This window comes from Arachis ipaensis, chromosome B3 (assembly GCF_059453495.1).
Source record: "Arachis ipaensis isolate K30076 ecotype BB chromosome B3, ASM5945349v1, whole genome shotgun sequence".
Taxonomy (NCBI): Eukaryota; Viridiplantae; Streptophyta; class Magnoliopsida; order Fabales; family Fabaceae; genus Arachis; species Arachis ipaensis.
In genome coordinates this window covers 136,928,442-136,934,996 of record NC_142438.1, presented here as the reverse complement: position 1 = coordinate 136,934,996, position 6,555 = coordinate 136,928,442, and the positions used below count along the sequence as shown (strand labels likewise).

Here is a 6,555-nt window from a genome sequence, read left to right as displayed (position 1 = left end):
TAACCTTACAAACAACATATGTGAGGTGTTTAACACAAAAGTTGTAAAGTACATACGCAAACAAATATTGACAATGTGTGAAGAAATCAGGTGCTATTTGATGAGGCAAATGACTAAGCACATTAGGCTACTAGAACACTATCCTGGAAAGCTTGCACCCGTCCAGGAGAAAAGGCTATAGCGGATGATAAAACTCAGCAACAGGTGGATTGAAGAGTGGGTGAGAGACAATGAAAGAAAAAGATTTGAAGTTAGTCGAAAAGCAACCAAAGTAGATGTGGATCTCATCAAACATACATGTTATGCAACAAATAGCAATTGACTGGTGAATGGTTTAATTTACGAGAGTTTGTTTTAATTCTTATTTTGGTTGAATTCTAGTATAAATGTGATTTGTCTTTGCATCAGGGATGCCATGCATACATGCTATTGTTGTAATAAGAAAGAGACATGATCAGGCACATGATTATGTGCATCCCTGGCTATGCATGGAATCCATTCACAAGACATATGCACATTGCATTCAACCAGTTCCCAATGAGAAATTCTGGACTAGAACTGACTTGTTTCGGCTTGCTCCACCACCCATCAAGCGGCCTATTAGGAGGCCAAAGATGCAGAACCGCCACGGGGACTCAGCTGAGGCTCATATTTAAGGGGACAAGCTGAAAAAGAGCTTTCAAGTCACATGTAGCAAATGAAATGAGAAAGGGCACAATTATAAGACCTGCAAAGGAGCACCAAGCAACTCCAATTGAAATCCAAAGCAGAAGAAGCCTAAGAAGTCTGCTACTAACTCACAAGCATTAGTTTTGCTTCCCCTTTCACTATCAGCACCTCAACCAGAGGTAAGCAAGTACATATTTAGGATTAAATTATACATATTCAAGTTCAAGGATATATTTGTATACTTCAATATAAGTTAGTGGTTATTATGCCATTTTTAATATAGTATAGGGACTAATGTGTCCATTAAGTTAATCTATCAGCTCATTGTTAACTAGGATGTTAACCAATCACAAGGTGAAAAAGCTATTGAAACAATCACTGTGCCAGCACAATTAACTGTAAGACCTTCTTAAACAATATACTTTAAAGAGGAGTTCTAAGAGTCAAAAGATTTTGTGATTTGTAGCCATTAAACAGCCATCATTAGTGTTTTTAATGGTATGAGATTACATATAATAATATGGGACTACTCACTTTTCTTTTGCTGGTTAAGTGCTAGCCCACTAGACTTTCTTTACTTTAAATACAAAAATCTACTTCTTAGCCCACAATTTGAATCTATTGTGTATTTAGGTCAATCTTACAGAGTAATGTTGTTGGCCAGAATGCTTCAAATATGTCAGTACCATCTGCTCTAGTCCAAACTACATTCAGGGTTCCATCCCAGCTGTCAAGAATGAGCCAACCCTAGCTCCAAGTTGTTGCCTCTAAATTTAGACCCAAACAAGCAATTGTAAGGCCCCAACAACTGAAAATCCAGCAATAGTTCTTCCACAAACTCAAACCCCAGCACCAGTAGAGAACTATCAAAAGAGACCTTGAAAGAGTGATACTACAAGAATTTTTAAGTTCATCCCTAATCCTAGCTCCAAGAATCAGAAGAACTGAACATACCTGCATAAATTCTATTTTTTGTCCTAGTTAATAGTAGCAATTAAACAATGTTTTCTAGTTATTTTAGTTGGCAAACTTGATTCCATGCCATATATTCATTTTATTGTTTTGTGCAAACTTATATTGTGGTCTTCGTATTTAGGATTAAGCCAGAAACAGATATTGATAACTATGCTTATCTTATGATAGTATTATTTATGTAGTTATAATCTATTTAGAATTACTACCTTATATAATCTGTGACTTGTGTTCTTGTTTAATTATTTTTAATGCAAAAAAATAAATAAATTTAAATGAGTCCAAAATAGACTTACATTACACAGCCAGCAGTTGCAATTTTCATTACAACATCAACAAGTACATCAACCGTCTTCATCCGTTTAAGAAATATACAGCAAGAATAGCAATAACTACATTAATCACAGTAGGTCAAAAATTCATAGATTTTTTCTTTTCTAAAGACAACAATTTCTTCTCCAAATCTTTCATTTTTTTTTTCAAATTCTTGCCTTCTAAAATGCTGTTTTTCAACATCTATTCTCTCACCATAATCTTTAGCATTTAATGCTTAAGTCTTTATGCCTGCAAAAAAAAATATATATCTACAGTACCATTGTTTAACCTGCAGAAAATTACCAAAACATCAACTAATTAGACACACTCCAACTTCATCCAAAAATTGAGAAAACATGAACTTACCTTGAAGTATGGGAACCTGAGATACATTCTATTAGGGTTAATTGGTGTTCTTGATTTATAGAGAATGACATATACGCTGAAGAAGCACTTTGGCGCAATCCATCTCTCTCATCTCCTCCTGGTACGATGCAACCACTCCTGGTTGAAACGGATATCTCTTGTCTACCTACTCCAGGTCTTGTGCATGAAGAACCCCCTTCACCCGCCATGGACAATCGTTCCTCACTCCCACCAAGTTCCAGGAGTACCATCAATGGCCATGGCTTTGATAGATTTTGAACAAAGAGGGCTCAGTGTCAAAACAACAATGTTTTAAAGCACAAGGATCTAATTGTCCATTAACTTTTTGCCAACCATCCATATCATCACCATAATAGACACATCATCACTCTCCCTTCTAAATCAATATTCTCCGTTACCGTTTTCAACTCCAACTACACGGAGGGGTATAATCATGCGTTTTGGAAGGTGAGTGATGTAAATATATTTTTCAATCCTTAGAGACTTAAATGTCTGATGTCATAAAGGTTAGGGACCTATTTATCTTTTACTCAAAAGATATATTTCACCTACAAGAATTATTACATTGTTTTTTTTTTTTTTTTTGAGAAAATTACACTCTCATCATCTGAAAGATGCTAAAATGACATTCTCATCCTTTTTATTTGTAACATGTACACTCTCCTCCATTATAGCTTTTAAAAAATCTCATCTTTAATTCATTCTAAATTTTTTATGTTGACTAATGTTAACTTTACCTATTTCTTTTTAAAAATTATTTTTTATAAAAATATCATTTAACAAATTTTATTTTTTTATGATTAAATTTTGTTTATCAAAATACCTTTTAACAAATTATTTTTTACTGATTAAATTGTATTTTTATTAAAATCTTCTTTTAAAAAAATTTTAATGATTAAATTATTTTTGTAATACTCAAATTATTTAAAAAAAAAAACACAAATGACAGTCGTCTTTGTTTTTGAAGGTTGTCCTTAGAGGATCCATACTTTTCCTTCTCCATATGGCTTTCTTTTCAGATTTTCCTAATTCTTTAAAAAAAATATTTTGGTATAAATATAATTTAATCAATAAAAAAATAATTTATTAAAAAATTATTTCAGAAAATAAAATTTAATAACAAAAAATAAAATTTTTGCTAAAAGATATTTTTATAAAAAATAATTTATTTTTTTTAAAAATAGATAAAATTATTGTTAGTTAACACAAAAAATTTAAAATAGATTAAAGATAAAAAATTTTAAAAATTATAAAAAAAGAGAGTATATATTTTACAAATAGAAAGAAAAAAATATCATTTTAACATCTATAAAAAAAGAGGAGTAGAATTTTTTTTTTTAATGAAAATTTGAAATTTATTACAACACAGCATAATTAAATACAAAAAGATATTACGCACAGTAATATATCGATCCAAAAAAAAAAATACAGACAAAGCATATATGGATGCAAAGAATATATTGGTTAAATGGGTAATTTTAACACACATTAAAATCCCTAACTAATATTTATAGCAGCCCTAAACAGAAATTAGAAGAGAAGTATATGCAGTTGCAAAAGAATTCAATTTTTGGGACTTGAGATGCTAATCTTTCTTTTTCTTCGTTATTGTTTTTTGGAACAGTGGATACTAATCTTTCTTATGTAGCATACTAAAAACTAAAAAATTTCATGGTATATGGGCTTCCCTTGCTTTCAACAGCAATACTTACCTGCAACTGGAGCTGAACATTTACCTAACTATGTTCCGTTTTTTTTTTTTTTTTTGAGGGTCTGATCACATTAGCAATATTAACGAACTGAAATCTTCCGACTCAAAAGAGAAAACATCTGAGGAAATGCTATTGCTACCTATGTTACTGGAAGAATCTTTATATATATGGTTCAGCATTTCTTACAAATCTCATACCCAAAAAAAACAAGGAGTAAATTATTATTTCGGTTTGTAATGCTTCCTTAACAAAATTAAATCCTTTAAATATACTTGGATAGGTCGTAAAGTAGTTTGTCTCATATCATATAGATAAAGGATTTTACCAGAATTATATATATTTTGTATCTAATCACGAGACTTAAATGTATTTTAGTTAAATATTAGGAGTATCTAATCATATTTTTAGTCTAATAATTTAACCATATATTTTTAATTTATACTTTTAAATATTAAAATAAAAAATAATAAATTTTGTTAATCTTTTAATATTTAATAACAAAAATATTATTTATACATTAAAATCAGTTACCAATATATTTATATATAAATATATTTATAATTTAATTTATTTTTATTATGTATTTATATTTCAATATATATTTTATACTAATCAACGAGTGATTTTGGTGCACACATAGCATAATTCATCTAACAAAGAAAGACGTGTTGTTTGAAAGTTACACATCTTTCGCCACATGTTTTTTACGTCTCTTTTGCTATGTTGGAAGATTGCGGAATTGAAGTTGTATTCAAAATAATAAGGAAATTAAAATTAACTGTATCGATGACAAGTATTCTTCATTCCTCTCTCAAGATTCCACGTCAAGGATAAAATAAATTTCATTTTATGCATGCAATCTCATCTATACTAACATCCAAGTTATTATTGCTCTTTCTTCTAGAACAAACAAAAGTTCATCACGCCATATGTCTTTTTCTCGCACCTTAGCTTCAACATAATCAACATGGCCTAAATTAAAGGATCATAACAGGAAGAAATTAAATAACACACATTCTATCTTAAGACTAAACAAAATTTGTCTTAAAAACAAAAATCTTGTGTGGATCGCTTGTTCTTGGACACCACGGTACACCTCAAAAATTTTTCAGCAACTTTCGAACTTGTTCCAACGTGACGAACAGCACAACCGTGAAGGGTCCCTGCCTCGTAATCGTAGGAATGAATCCTTTGTATAGGGCCATAGGCCCCTCCGCGCGCACCGTCTTCATGGCGCAATCCAACGCTCCGGAATACGGCGGCTCCGCCCCTGGCTCCACCTTCATGTTCATCACCCTAGTCTTGATCACGTCCACGGGGTTTGAGGTCACGGATGCCACGAAACCCGCCGCAAAACTCGCCGTTACGTGGGTCCCAAGCCCATCACGCATCAATCCCTTTTTCAGTATCATCTCCTTGAACTCGTCGTAGGAGGCCAATTGTGAGGCTGTCACCAGCATTGCGCGATTCACCGTTAATGATGAACCGCGCCAGAGACTAGTGACACCCTCATTCTTAACCATCCTTGTGATGGCATCCAACACGGAATTATAGTTCCGTCGTTGGGCGGGCGGGAGCCTTCCGTCAGCTTGCATGCGGACCATTGCCACGTCAGCGGGGTTTCCAACCGCAGCGCCGATTCCGCCGGCAATCAGCCCCGCCGCGATCTTCCGTGATAGTGACATGCTGCCGCCGGCATTGGGATCGGACCACTTATTCTTGAACATATCGTAGAGGCCCATGCGGGTGGTGGAGTAGAGGAGCTGCCGGAGGACGGTGGCGGATACTCCTGAGTAAAGGGCGACGACGCCTTCTTGTTGCACAAGCTTGATGCCGACGGCAATTGGACCGGCTTTGGGAGCGGGAGGATGCGGCGGCGCGTGGGTGGAGGTAGAGTGTAAGGCGAGGGCGGGTTGGGTGGTCTCGCCCTGGAGCTGCATTCGGACCTTGATGAGGTCGAGAGGGTGGGTGGAGCATCCTGCAACGACGGAAGCAATGCCTCCTTCCACGAAACCTTTGAGACCCATTTGGAGTTATGCGCAAAAGTTTCGAGCTTTGAGAGAATCAAAGAAATTGAGCATGTAGGGGGTGGTGTTTGATTTTGTCAGAGAATTTTCCGGGAAAATATTAGCGTAAGGGAATGGACCGATTGGAGTGATGATTGTAGAGACCAAGGGTATGGATGAATAGTGAGGAATATAATGTTGGGCCTTTGTCTTTTAGACATAAGCTACTCTGAAAGAACTGTGAAGAGGAAAGAAACTAATTATAAGAATATAAATATATAAAGGTTTGTATATATGGACACGGCACAGAAAGATGGATATTATGTTATGGAAAGTGGAATCTAGGCATCTAGCTACCACTCGCTCAGATCTCACACGGAATGCAACAATTTGGGAACAGTAATCCATATCCTGTATATACCTTTGTTCGAATAAACTTTTTAATCTTATGTGCTTGCAATTTTTCAATTTTTTGCTAGATTACCAGTTGCAAG

At 34.6% G+C, this 6,555-nt stretch overlaps 1 pseudogene across 1 annotated transcript; it reads right to left on the bottom strand.

Moving 5' to 3' along the window:
- Window positions 1–4,873: 4,873 nt before the first annotated feature.
- On the bottom strand, window positions 4,874–6,428 carry LOC107634704 (mitochondrial uncoupling protein 5 pseudogene; annotated as a pseudogene). Its single transcript, XR_015907417.1, has one exon. The product of XR_015907417.1 is annotated as a mitochondrial uncoupling protein 5 pseudogene (transcript).
- Window positions 6,429–6,555: the final 127 nt, after the last annotated feature.